The sequence below is a fragment of the Stenella coeruleoalba genome (genome assembly GCF_951394435.1).
Source record: "Stenella coeruleoalba genome assembly, chromosome: 9".
Lineage (NCBI taxonomy): Eukaryota > Metazoa > Chordata > Mammalia > Artiodactyla > Delphinidae > Stenella > Stenella coeruleoalba.
This window is the reverse complement of record NC_137155.1, coordinates 33,718,939-33,733,303: the sequence shown is the minus strand read 5'-3', so window position 1 is coordinate 33,733,303 and position 14,365 is coordinate 33,718,939. Positions and strand designations below refer to the sequence as shown.

The following is a 14,365-nucleotide window of genomic DNA, read 5'->3' as shown; positions in this document are numbered from 1 at the left end:
CTCTTGTGTTTCCTGCCTGGAGAAGTTTCTTTAACATTTGTTGTAAAGCTGGTTTGGTGGTGCTGAATTCTCTTAGCTTTTGCTTGTCTGAAAAGCTTTTGATTTCTCCATTGAATCTGAATGAGCTCCTTGCTGGGTAGAGTAATTTTGGTTGTAGGTTTTTCTCTTTCATCACTTTAAATATATCCTGCCACTCCCTTTTGGCCTGCAGAGTTTCTGCTGAAAAATCAGCTAGTAACCTTATGGGGATTCCTTTGTATGTTTTTTATTTGTTTTTCCCTTGCTGCTTTTAATATTTTTTCTTTGAATTTAATTTTTGTTAGTTTGATTAATATATGTCTTGGTGTGTTTTTCCTAGAGTTTATCCTGTATGGGACTCTCTGTGCTTCCTGGGCTTGGGTGACTGTTTCCTTTCCCGTGTTAGGGAAGTTTTTGACTATAATCTCTTCAAATATTTTCTCAGACCTTTTCTTTTTCTCTTCCTCTTCTGGGACCCCTATAATTCGAATGTGGATGTGTTTAATGTTGTCCCTGAGGTCTCTTAGGCTGTCTTCATTCCTTTTCATTCTTTTTTCTTTATTCTCCTCCTTGGCAGTTATTTCCACCATTTGTCTTCCAGCTCACTTATTTGTTCTTCTGCCACAGTGTTTCTGTTATTGATTCTTTCTAGTATATTTTTCATTTCAGTTAGTATGTTGTTCATCTGTTTGTTCTTTAGTTCTTCTAGATCTTTGTTAAACATTTCTTGTATTTTCTCAATCTGTGTCTCCATTCTATTTCTGAGATTCTGGATCATCTGTACTATCATTACTCTGAATTCTTTTTCAGGTAGATTGCCTATTTCTTCTTCATTTATTTGGTCTTTTAGGTTTTTACCTTGCTCCTTCATCTGTAACATTTTTTTGTTGTCTCTTTTTTTCTTTTTTTGGTGAGTGAGATTGTGTTCCTGTCTTACTGGTTGTTTAACCTGAGGCTTCCAAAACTGGAGTTTGTAGGCTCTTGGGTAGATCTGGGTGTTGGTGCTGAGATGAGGACCTCCAGGAGACCTCACTCTGATGAGTATTCCCTGGGACTGAGGTCCTCTGTTAGTACAGTGGTTCAGACTTGGAGCTCCCAGTGTAGGAACTTGGGCCCAACCCTGGCTCGTGAACCAAGATCCCGGAAGCCATGTGGGGTGGCAAAAAAAAAAAAAAAAAAAGAGAGAGAATAATAACAAAGTAAAAAATAAAAGTAGACTAGGAGACTAACAGATATGTTAGAAAGAATGTAAAAATAAAAATATAGATGAAACAACAACTGGAAGGTAGAACAGAACCACAATAGTAAAAAAAGAGGAGGAGGAGGAAAAAAAGTGGAAAAGGCCTTGGCTGTGGAGGGCAGGGCCTAAGCAGGGGTGGGGTTTACGTGGTGGATGGGGCCTATGCTTAGGACCCATAGGGCTGGAAAAGGCCTTGGGGGTTTTGGGGGGTGGGGCTTAGGCTCAACAGAACAGAAGGGGCCCAGGTGTACCTCCCGCCTCTGGTCTCAGAGGGTGGGGGACTCCACCTGGGAGTCCCGCAGGCTTCCTGGACTTGAGTGGGTGGGGCAAATGCCCTGTGCTCCTCTCCAGCTCCTCCGGTCCTGGAGGGCCCCTCCTGCATGCCTCTCCTGTTCTGCCCCAACCTCACTCCTATGCCCCCAGGAGCAACGTGGCCTGGAGGGGGCCTCTGAGGGAGTAGAACCTGGCCCAAGATCTGGGCAGACTTCCCCCGTCTATTGGGCAGGGGAAACACTGGGCTCACTCCCCCCGATCCCAGCCCCCGAGGGCTCCTCCAGGTGTGGGAACCCCTCTTCCCCTTAGCCGCTCCTCAGGGGTGTCAGTCCTGTCCGGCCTCCACTTTTTCTCCCTCCTCAGTCCCCCCATGTCCTACCAGGTTACTTGGGTGTTCCTCCCGTCTCCTTGGGTGTCAAGGTCCCCAAGCAGCATCCAGCAGGTGCCCTAGTTGTGGGAATATGCCTATTTTTTCAACTTATAGTTTTGTCTGGGTATATGCCCAGGAGTGGGATTGCTGGATCATATGGCAACTCTGTTTCTAGTTTTTTCTGAGGAACCTCCATACTGTTTTCCATAGTGGCTGCACCAATTTACATTCCCACCAATAGTGTAGGAGCATTCACTATTCTCCACATTCTTTCCAGCCTTTGTCATTCACCAGCCAGTTCTTTATAAGAGAAAGGAGAGGGAGTTTTGGATACAGAGACTAATATCCACATATCCTTATTTCACATATAAGTGATATTACATGATATTTGCCCTTCTGTGTCTGACTTACTTCACTTAGTATGATAATGTTGCTGCACATGGCATTATTTCATTCTTTTTATGGCTGAGTAATATTTGTGTGTGTGTGTGTGTGTGTGTGTGTGTGTGTGTGTGTGTATGTATATAGCACATCTTCTGTATCCATTCATCTTTCAATGGACCCTTACGTTGCTTCCATGTCTTGAGTGTTGTAAGCAGTGCTGCAGTGAACATTGGGGTGCATGTATCTTTTCAGATCACGGTTTTCTTTGGATATATGCCCAGGAGTGGGATTGCTGGGTTATATGGTAGTTCTATTTTTAGTTTTTTGAGGAACCTCCTTACTGTTTTCCATAGTAGCTGCACCAATTTTCCATTCCCACCAGCAGTGTAAGAGGGTTCCCTTTTCTCCATACTCTCTCTGGCATTTATTATTTGTATACTTACAATGTTTATTTTATTTTATATTGGAGTATAATTGATTAACAATGATGTGTTAGTTACAGGTGTACAAGCACATTAGGTTCAGTTATACCCATACAAGTATCCATTCTTTTTCAAATTCTTTTCCCATTTAGGTTATTTGTAGACTTTTCAGTGATGGCCATTCTGACTGGTGTGAGGTGGTACCTCACTGTTGTTTTGATTTGCATTTCTCTAATAATTAGTGATCATAAGCATTTTTTCATGTGCCTATTGGCCATCTGTATATCTTCTTTGGAGAAATTCTGTTTAGGTCTTCTGCCTATTTTTCTTTTCTTTTCTTTTTTTTTAACATTTTTATTGGGGTATAATTGCTTTACAATGGTGTGTTAGTTTCTGCTTTATAACAAAATGAATCAGTTATACATATACATATGTTCCCATATGTCTTCCCTCTTGCGTCTCCCTCCCTCTCACCCTCCCTATCCCACCCCTCCAGGCTGTCACAAAGCACCGAGCCAATATCCCTGTGCCATGCGGCTGCTTCCCACTAGCTATCTACCTTACTACGTTTGTTAGTGTGTATATGTCCATGACTCTCTCTCACCCTGTCACAGCTCACCCTTCTTTTTCCATTAGGTTGTTTTTATTTTTGTTATTGAATTGTAGGAGCTGTTTATATATTTTGGAAATTAAGCCCTCCTTGGTCTCATCATTTGCAAGTATTTTCTCCCAGTCCATACATTGTCTTTTCATTTTGTTTATGGTTTCCTTTGCTGTGTGAAAGCTTATAAGTTTCATTAGGTCCCATGTGTTTATTTTTGCTTTTATTTTTATTGCTTTGAGAAACTGACCTAAGAAAATATTGCTACATTTTATGTTAGAGAATGTTTTGCCTATGTTCTCTTCTTGGAGTTTTATGGTGTCTTGTCTTATTTTTAAGTCTTTAAGCCATTTTGAGTTTTTTTTTGAGTATGGTGTGAGGGTGTGTTGTAGCTTCATTGATTTACTAATTTACATGCGGCTGTCCAACTTTCCCAGCACCACTTGCTGAAGAGACTGTCTTTTCCCCATTTTATATTCTAGCTTTCTTTGTTGAAGATTAGTTATCCCTAGGTGTGTGCACTTATTTCTGGGCTCTCCATTCTGTTACATTGAGCCCTGTATCTGGTTTTGCACCAGTACCACGCTGTTTTGATTCCTATAGCTTTGTAGTATTGTCTGAAGTCTGGGAGCATTATGCCTCCTGATTTGTTCATTTACCTCAGGATTGCTTTGGTAGTTCTGGGTATTTCATGGTTTCATATAAATTTTAGGATTACTTTTTCTCGTTCTGTGAAAAATGTCATGGGTATTTTGGTAGGTATTGCATTAAGTCTGTAGATTGCTTTGGGTAGTATGGCTATTTTAACACTATTAATTCTTCCAGTCCAAGAGCATGGGATATCTTTCCATTTCTTTGAATCATCTTCAGTTTCCATTATTAATGTTTTGTAGTTCTCATCATATGTCTTTAACCTCTTTGGTGAGGTTTACTCCTAAGGTTTTTTGTTTTGTTTTTGTTTTTCTGATGAGATTTTAAAAGGGATTGTTTGTTTACATTCACTTTATGACATTTCATTGTTAGGATAAGGAAGGGCAACCAATTTCTGTATGTTAATCTTGTATCATGCTGCCTTGCTGAATTCGTTTATCAGTTCTAGTAGTTTTTGTGTGGAGTGCTTAGGGTTTTCTGTATATAGTATCATGTCATCTGCATAAAATGACAATTTTACCTCTTCCTTACCAATTTGAATACCTTTTCTTTTTCTTCTCTGATTTCTGTGGCTAAGACTTTCGATACTCTGTTGAAGAGAAGTGGTGAGAGTGGGCATCCTTGTTTTGTTCCAGATTTTAGTGGGAGGGCTTTCAGCTTTTCATTGTTGAGTGTTGTACTGGCTGTGGTTTTGCCAGAAATAGCTTTCGTTATGTTGAGATATGTTCCCTCTATTGCCACTTTTGTAAGGAGTTTTTTAATCATGAATGGATGTTGAGTTTTATCAAATGCTTTTTCTGCATCTGTTGAGATGATCATGTGTTTTTTGTCTTTTGTTGATGTGGTGTATCACATTGATTGAGTTGCATAAGTTGGATCATCCTTGCTGTGGATAAATCCAACTTGGTTGTGGTGTATGATCTTTTTTATGTGTTGTTGGATTCGGTTTGCTAATATTTTGTTGAGAATTTTTGCATCTATATTTGTCAAAGCTATTGGCCTGTAATTTTCTTTTTTGGTTGTGTCTTTGTCTGGTTTTGGTATCAGGGTGATGATGGCTTCATAGAATGACTTTGGGAGTGTTCCCCCCTCTTTAGTTTTTTGGAAGAGTTTGAGAATAAAATACTTTCTTAAGATGAATATTCTGTTGGTCAGAGGTTTTAAAAACTACTGTTTCTGTATATCATGTTGCATTGAAAATATTGGTATTATGGGGCATTATGGAGTATCTTGTCAGTTATTCTAATCAAATATTAATCTGTATTTTCTAATATTAAAAAAATTAAGATTTTATCACTTACCAAGTTTGTATTCCAGGAAGATGGTAGGAGTAATAGAGCTTAGAATTCAATGGAAAATTTTTACTAGTCTTAGTTGAGAAAAATGAACAAAGTAAAAAAGTTGAAGCCACTAAATCAGAATTCTAGTATACTCTGCTGTGTCAGTGTCTGACAAAAATTTTGTAATAAAAAGAAGAGGAAGAAGGAGGAGGAGGAGAACAACAAGTACAATAACATCATCAATTTTGAAATAATAAAAAGTAATAATAATTTGTCTTTGGTATTTGGCATCTTTAGTGAATCTAAATGATAAATTTTGTGAAATTTAAAAGGTCTTAATCACGTTTGCTTGTGGGTGGATCATTAATAACTTTTTAATGTGCTGCATTATTTTATATTATTTTTTAGTAATTAGTTGCAGTTTTACAAGGCATTATGTTAATAATAATATTGCAATTTATTTTAAAATCTTTTCACATCCATATGAGGTAGGGAGTGAAATCAATTGTTTTTCTGGTTTTACAGATGAACAAAGAAAAGCAAAGATCAGTTGGGGAACTTCTGGGTATCACAGAAGCATTCACTAGAGCAACTGATATCTTAAGTCTCAGGTCAGTAATTGTTCCACTGAAGATTATGGTTAATTTTGCTATATCTGTTCTATTTATAATTTTAAATTTGGTTCCTCCTTTTTTGTGTTTAGCTAAGAGTGTTCTCTTCTCTTTATTTGAATCTTCAAAGTGGTTTAAATCAGATAAAATTCTATATCTGATATCTGTGGTATTGAAACAACGAATTTTTAAGTGTAGAAAAGAAGCAAAAGGATGACAGAGTATGGTGATGTCCTACCATGTGTTTAGTTGAAGTTCAGGGTCATTGTCATATTGATCAGAGCTTTATCCTTGGTGACTTTGTGCTCTCATTTTTCTCCTGAATTTACCCTGTGTCCTGGCCAGTATATTGTCTATGTCATTCTTATTTCACAGAGACAAGACAAGAGACAATAGGTAAGCTATAGTCAAGCCACAACCACCACAAATAATGATCACTAACATCATCTTCATTTATGAATGTCGGAATTGCTATACACTTTATTACTGAAGTCTGAATATATTGGGAATTTATTTGCTGTTTCTCAGACTACTGGTGGTATATAGAGATCACAGATAATTGACCTGTGGAACTAACTAGAAAGAAATGATGGCAAGATAAATTGTATTATTTATCTATCAATTTAATTAGAGAAAACTTATGGATAACGTTGACAATACTAGACTTTTCTCACTTCCTAGAGGTCATGTAAAGCTGAATCTGGGGACTTCCCTGGTGGTCCAGTGGTTAAGAATTTGCCTTCCAATGCAGGGGGTGTGGGTTCAATCCCTGGTTGGGGAGCTAGGATCCAACATGCCTCACGGCCAAAAAAAAGAAAACAAAACATAAAACAGAAGCAATGTTGTAGGAAATTCAGTGGGGACTTTGAAAATGGTCCACATCAAAAAAAAAAAAATCTTAAAAAAAAAACACAACAAACTGAATCTGTATCAGATAAGCAGATCCTGCCAGGAAGCAGGATTCTGCCTCTTCTTAGGTTGCCTTTGGTGAGCTACAACCCTTTTAAATAGGAAGTTACTTACTCCATCTAGTCTTTTATCTCTTTTGCCACAAGTCATCCCTATTCCTTTGCATTATTATCCTTTTGGGAGGGGGTGGGTTAATTAATTTTTATTGGAGTATAGTTGATTTACAGTGTTGTTAGTTTCAGGTGTACAGCAAACTGAATCAGTTATAAATATACATATATCCTCTCTTTTTTAGATTTTTTTTCCCACATAGGTCATTACAGAGTATTGAGTAGAGTTCCCTGTACTATACAGTAGGTTCTTATTAGTTGTCTGTTTTATTTTAATGTGATGTTAATTATTCACAGTCCTTCATAGGACGTTTCCAAGAAGATGACGATGTTCAAGGCATAATTTATATTGACTTCCCCTGTCTGTAAGTACTTTCTGTCACCTCTGAATTTCCATTGTTAGGCATTTTTACTATCCTGATGTATCTCTCTTTTTTCGGGCCTGTGTGTTACTTGTGTGAGTGTGCTTGTTTTGTCATCTTTACCTGAGTGCGTAGTCTGGTAAGCTAGCAAGAGCCATTGCTTACGTCTTGCTATCCACGCCATTAGTCTCTTGCTTAGTGTAATGAAAGGAATCAGTGAAGAAAATCTTTAGACTATCACAGAGTGACATTTCAGAAAAATGCCACTTTTGCTTAGTGTCTTTGAATATTTACTGTTGTTCGAGTGCTACCAAAATTATTAAACTCAGAGCAGCATATACATAGAGTAAACACCTCCATGTTGGTGTGTGTTTTTTGTTTTTAGTATGGATTGTATTTTTCTGTCTCTCTAGGATGTTGGAAAGCCCAAAGGGGCTTCCAGGTATTTTCAACAGAGGCTTCTCTAGCTTTATGAATATTTATAAAAGCCATTTTCTGCTTAAATTTAGCCTCCTTCACTTGTCATTGTTTTGTGTCATTTTCTACAGTTTTTTAATAGTCTAGATAGCTTACTAAGTGCATAGTGTTTAAGGTGTTTAGATGCCATTTGGAAGCTTCATAAAAGGAGGTCACTTAGAGTTCAGAAATGTTTAGAAAAGAGAAAAAAATCTCAGGAAGGTTCTCCTTGGGGTTAGTCATTGAGAACCTCCGCATTGTTTACCCTCAAGATATAATATGCCTGTTAAGATTATCTGTTGTGAATGAGGCTAAAAGCAAAAGGAAAAACTGGGCAAGTGTAAGTGGTGTCATATTTAAGGGAATATCTCAAATGCCTCCAGCCTGTGTCAAGTAAAACATATATGTAGATTGATGGTAATTTTAAAGTGATGCACCTACTGAGTTGGAAAAAGAAATTTAAAGAAAAGAACAATAACAGAAATTTCTATTGCTCTGCCTAAGTTGATTGCTCATAATTTTGGAACATATGCCCCAAGCTGTAAAGTCAGGAACACAGAGCTTCTGAGTTACTATTCCCTTTCTTGTTTGGCCTAGAGGAAAGTAGAATTTAAGATGTGGTCATTTATGTATCTAAACATACTACTTTAAATGTAGCCAGAGTATCCATTGAGAGAAAGAAAGAGAGAGACAGGAGACGGAAATGACCAATAGCTAGCTTCTGGCTGGATAAAACATTTACACATAACTTCTGGCTTCCCCTCAAGTGGAGCTTTTGCAAGGGATTTATAGGTCAGATAGCTCAGCAGTTGCAGCCTGCTGCCCACTGTACCTTAACAAAGCTTGTGCGTGTTTGTACAGCTGGACTGGTAGCTGTGGGAGTCCCAAGAATCCCATAAGGCCCCTGTCCTTTTACCTCCCCTTCGCCATCTACCAGCACACAAATACATGCAGAATGAAACTGTCTGACTAGCAGGTTAAAGGCCCACAATTCAAACCCTGTTTATTTTCTTTCCTTGATTTCCTGCTGCTGCAGAGAGTAAATGGTATTTTTCCCCCTTGCTTTTTTTTTTTTTTTTTAAACCTGTTTGTCTATCAGTGTCTGGTAGAGAATGAAAGAAACACTCACATTTTAACATAGTTTATGGGACTCTTGCTTTGGTGTACTATTTTGAATCTCTCTCTTTCTCCTCCTCTCCCCCTCACCGACACACACACCCACAGCCCCCATCCCCATCCTGCCACACACCTCTGTCTCCTTTCTCTCAGGATCTTTCCATTCTCAACTTTTTCTCATACTTTTTGGCAGAAGGACTTATTTACCCAAAGGAAGGAAAAAAAAACATCCCCAAACTCTTCAAGTGTAATTTCACCCCAGAGGAAGGGTGTTATTTTAATTACTGTTGAACCCATTCTGAGGGGAGGCCTGTAAATACTTGATGCAGCTAAGGAGAGTGGCAGTTAATATGCCTTTTGAATCAGTGCCACAAACTACAAAGACTGCCATCTGGGGAGGTATTACATTTGTAAGAAAAAATAGTTGAGACTTTTCTTTAAATGAGCTTGTAAATTCCAGTCAATCTTAGGTTCACTTCATTTTTTTTCCCAAAAAAATCCTCCCATATGAAATATTTAAAATCTTAGTAATTAACCAGAAAAGAAACTGCTATTCTAAACTGCAGTGGCTACCACCATACTCATAGGTTTGATATGAATATCATCCCCAACAGCCATTTCATTAAAATCCTTGAATTGGAAAAGAATCAAAGTAATGAAGAAATGTTTTTTATATGTTCAATATTCTTGAATTATCTTATTTCTTCGTACCAAAAGAAAAGTTTTAATTAGAAAGCAAAAACAGTCCATTAATTTCTGGTATTTTTAATAATTGGTCACCCTTCATCTCCTACGTAGCTGTTTTTGGCAGATGATGTAGGAATGAAGGATTATTGGAGTTAGGTGAAACTGGGTGGTATTTAAGTCTCAGTTTAATTAGCATATTGTTCTAAGGCAAGACATGAAATCATTTGGAGCCTCAGCTTCTTCATTTGGGAAATGGAAAAAATTATACTTCTTTGTCAACCTCACAGAGTTGTTGAGAAAATCAAGTAATATTATGGCTGTCAAAGTGTTTTATACATGGAGAAATTTTATGTAAATCTAAAATAGTATTCTTTTTCAAAAGTTTTAAATTATTCTTGATATTTGAACTTTTCCTTTCCTTCCTGAGAGGATACATCCATGGCAAATCCATAGTTGATGGAAGCCTCACATTCTAAATTTTAAGGACAATTTAAATCAGACACAAGAAGTTTCTTTTTGTAAAATTAGTGTTTGCACTTTGTCTTTTAACAAATTATAGGGGTACCTGAATTATAATTTTTAAAAAATCAGATTATTTTAGTGGTTGATCCGATTGACCTAATTATAAATATTCAGAAAAAGTGCCCATAATCTTATTTCAGAACACTCCAGGATGCTTAAACTTCACACTCTGTTGACATTTTAAATTACTTAGCAGGAAACCTTCTGATATTTATCCTTCTGTTTGCTATAGTTCCTTAGTTCAAAGCCCTCTATGGAATTGCAAACTTATCGGCACTGATTTAGTAAAGAAAATACACACATAGCATCACAAGAAACAGGCTCTAAGTTACATTGGACTTCATGTAACACCTTTACGATTAGAAAGATTTTTTTTAACATATATGTATTGCACTGAAAAGTAATACATAATATTATGAGGGAATAATGGTTAAACAGTTTTTCATTTGGGAATTTTTCTTCATTAAGTATTTGAAATACCATGTAGAAAATATTTTTCAGTTTTCCCCTCTCATCTCCTTTCCCCTTTCATCCTCATATAATCCCTGTCTATGATAGTCTACATTTAAGAAGGCGATATCTCTAGATCACTGCTTATGTCCATGTCCATATCTGTAATCATCCTTTGATAAGAATAGGAGATCTTTTCAGGATGTTTACTCTCATCATGTGGATTCTATTATAATAGTGATCTTTTCTTCACCCAAAAGTTTTTGCACAAAAGTAAATATTTTATTTGAACATAATTTATATTGTTCCTCAATTTGAAACATCTAAGGAAAAAATTAAGTCTATTTTAATCTGCTTTAAAAAATTCATCCATATTTTTATTTATTCCTTTTCTTTCCATTCTTTCCTATTCTATCTTTCGACCTTTGCAGTAAGTCTTCATTTAAAAAGATAAAGCATTTAGATTCCTATGTGATGGATCAACTTAGGACTTTGTATTGCTTGTGTTCTAATCATTCTTTGAGGCAGACTTTTTTTGACAATAAGCTTTCCCACCCTGTACAACTGTACTGCTTTTCTTGGTGGAACAGGTAGTGAAGTCTAGAAGCATCGGTTGTTCCCACAACATTTCCACATAGCCAACTTTGCCAACTGCACGTGATAAATGTATGTGGTTTGGCTAGTTCTCATAAGTGCCCAGCATATACTTGTCCTTCAGCTGTTCTCTTATTTTAATAGTTTCTTACTCTAAAAATTCCGAAACATCTGGAACAATCTACTTAATAAATATGAAGAGGAGGTTGAAACTTACAGGCAACGTCTACGTTCAGACCAGCAGCTGAGTACAGTTTTTGAGTGTCTTGGTTTAGGAAGCTTTTATATTCAAAATTCTCAATGAGTTTCTTAACTTAGGCAGGAGAAAAAGATGCAGTGAAGATCTGTTTCCCCTGTGAAAAGTAGGAGACTGTTGAAGAGTAGTATTAAAAGTTGAACAGCTGGCCACTGTTTATGAAAACAGCCGGGCTCTTATCCATAAGACAGGAAAAAGAGTCAAAAAACAAAGTTTCCTTCTTTCAAGACAGCTGGAAGATTTTCAGGCTTCAGGGAATTTTTTTAACTAGGGTAGATATACCTTTTCTCTCTTCAGATATAAGAAAAAGAAGAGTAGGGAAATATCTTGGGGGTAAAAATATCTTTATCAATTCTACTATTTATATTCTACTAAACATATGTATCACTTTTAGGAAAAAGTATTTTGTTATCTTTTACCAGAGCTAAGAACAGGTGAATAATGTGGCCACGATATAAAAATAAGCGGGAAGTAAATTAATTAATGTAAAATGGAGAAAAATGTAAAATCAGCTGTATGACTAAGGATTACTTTTAATTCCTCTTATAGTCTCCTTATTAACTGAAACAAGTTAATGACTTTAGCAAGGAGTAATTTTTCAAAATATAACAAGCAACCTTCTAAATCAGTTATTTGGGATCCTTGTAACCTATCTGGTGTATAGTAGATTCAGTGAATTTTATGGCCAGAGGGATTTACTCAGAAAAGGAGCTCCGGATGAGAAAATTAAGGAGAAAGTAAACTGAATGCTTCATTTGTACATTGTTCCATTGATCAGTTTAATTTTCTACTGGCAGAGAAAATTTTCATCTGTCTCAAACATTAGTAGGAATTATAGTTAGAGGTTATGTGAGTAACCAAGAAAAAAAAATTGAGGTTAAAATACAACTTCATCCCACAAATAAACTTCCCTCTTTTAAGCAGTTGTGTTTTGGAAGTATCAACATGACCCTATTTTAACAGATGACAGGACTTGCAAAAAAAAAAACCACCTGGTTCCCCAACAGATAAATATGAATTCGTTCAGAGTCCTCCCCGTAGGTAATATCTGTAAATTTTCCCTTTGATGCTTTTCTTTCTCTTTAGAATGCTACTAAGTTCTAATAAAACAGTTGATCATTATTTTGGGCAAGAGAATTTGAATCTTATGCATGGAAAAATGAATATACATTTATAAGTTTTACAATGAAAACAAAACTGCAAATTTAATTCATTTGTTCAAGTAGATAAAATTTGAACTCAAAAGAAAAACTAGCAAAATGAAATGCAGATGCAGATGCAGCGTTCCAGATGCAGCGGTTAAGAATTCGCCTGCCAATGCAGGGGACACGGGTTCAAGCCCTGGTCCGGGAAGATCCCACATGCCGTGGAGCAACTAAGCCCGTGCGCCACAACTACTGAGCTTGTGCTCTAGAGCCCGTGAGCCACAACTGCTGAGCCCACGTGCTGCAACTACTGAAGCCCGCACTCCTAGAGCCCGTGCTCTGCAACAAGACACCACAATGAAAAGCCCGTGCACCGCAACAGAGTAGCCCCCACTCGCCACAACTAGAGAAAGCCCGCAGCACAGCAATGAAGACCCAACACAGCCAAAAATAAATAAATAAATTAATTAATTAAAAAAAATGAAATGCCACATGAGGTAACCAATGGTTTTTAAAATTTGCATGCATATCATACATCTATCTAGGTTTCCAAGAAAATCAGATTAAGTTAGTTATTTCATTTTATTCTCATCCTAAGCTGTTGGTGAAATATGCAGTAGGATTTGTCATTTGATTTTAAAAATATGAGTATAGGTGTTTAACTTCTTTTTTTGGGAAACCAATTTCCAAGCCTTATTATTAGAAATCTCCTAAGAGGGTAGGGTGACTGATAAAGCTAAAGATTTTGAATTTCCTTTGAGTAAAAACAAAACAAATGAAAAACTTCTCAGATACTTGTTAAGTCTCTTATGATATGAAGCATTTATTACTTTTCCTCTATTATCATTCTTTCTCACCATAAAAAGTATTCTTTAGTGAAAATCAACATGTAATGATTCTTGGCTTCCTAACACCTATTACACTTTCAGATATAAAATAAATGCTTTCAGTTGAACCAGTTCAGCAGAAGCCTGGACTTAACTGCTGGAACAGGTGGGATTCTAGTGATAGTGAGGGTAGGGGAACCCTAATGTGAGAGAAAGCAGCTCTGTAGCTTCAGGAAAACCAGGAGAAGACAGGTAGTTGGGGACTGTTCCGGGAGCTGGGTGGTGTCAGAAGCTATGATAGAAGTGGCCCTGCCAAGAAACCAGATGCATCTCACAGTAGATAAGAGGAGCAATGGGTTGTAAAGTGCACATGCTCGGCTCTAGCCTTTTGGTCAGTAGAATAAATGTGGTACCACCCTGGCACACAGCAGGGAAATCTTTTCTTCTTGCCTTGGATCAACCCTCACTGGGCCATCCTAAAGGTAAATGGGCTTTCTGATACCCTAATAGTCTGTGTTCTAGCCCCTAACATTGTCAAAGCCATTGAAAAAATAGCACCAACATTCAACAGAATCCAATTTTACCATGTAGACATAATGTAGGCTGTTTCCACCATGTGACACTGAATTTTGGTGGAAATATTTGCTAATGAGTGGTAAGTGACTTTCAAGACTACAAATGTTTCTTTAATCCTCACATATTCTGTGTAGGTGAGGTAAGCTTATTGAGCAATATTTTGAAGAGGAAATATATGATATAGATGTTGACTTACTGGCAGTGATAGAGAACAACAGTAAATGAAGTGATTCCCAAACAAAAGACAATTACCAAAAGACATATTTCATCTCACTGCTATATAAGGACAGGCAGGAAACAAATTGATCAATCTACATTAGCATAATATTAACAAAATCAGTTTTGAAGGCTGTTGATCTTTATAAAAACTATTAAAGGATTAAAAATGTAACATTACATGTATATCTTTTCTTAAATGTGATTCTTTCCCTTGTTACCTGAAATGCATTTTATAAATTTATATGTGCTTTAGTTAGCTTTTTGAATTAAAAGTGTTACTTCTAAA

General features: G+C 36.8%; 1 long non-coding RNA gene across 3 annotated transcripts in view; it reads left to right on the top strand.

Annotated features, from left to right (window-relative positions):
* Positions 1-14,365, top strand: part of LOC307191363 — a 447,907-nt gene that overhangs the window by 185,438 nt on the left and 248,104 nt on the right. For all 3 annotated transcript variants that reach the window (XR_013829721.1, XR_013829722.1, XR_013829723.1), the window contains exon 2: positions 5,765-5,850. This is a non-coding gene — a long non-coding RNA (uncharacterized lncRNA). The remainder of the gene's footprint in view (positions 1-5,764; positions 5,851-14,365) is intronic.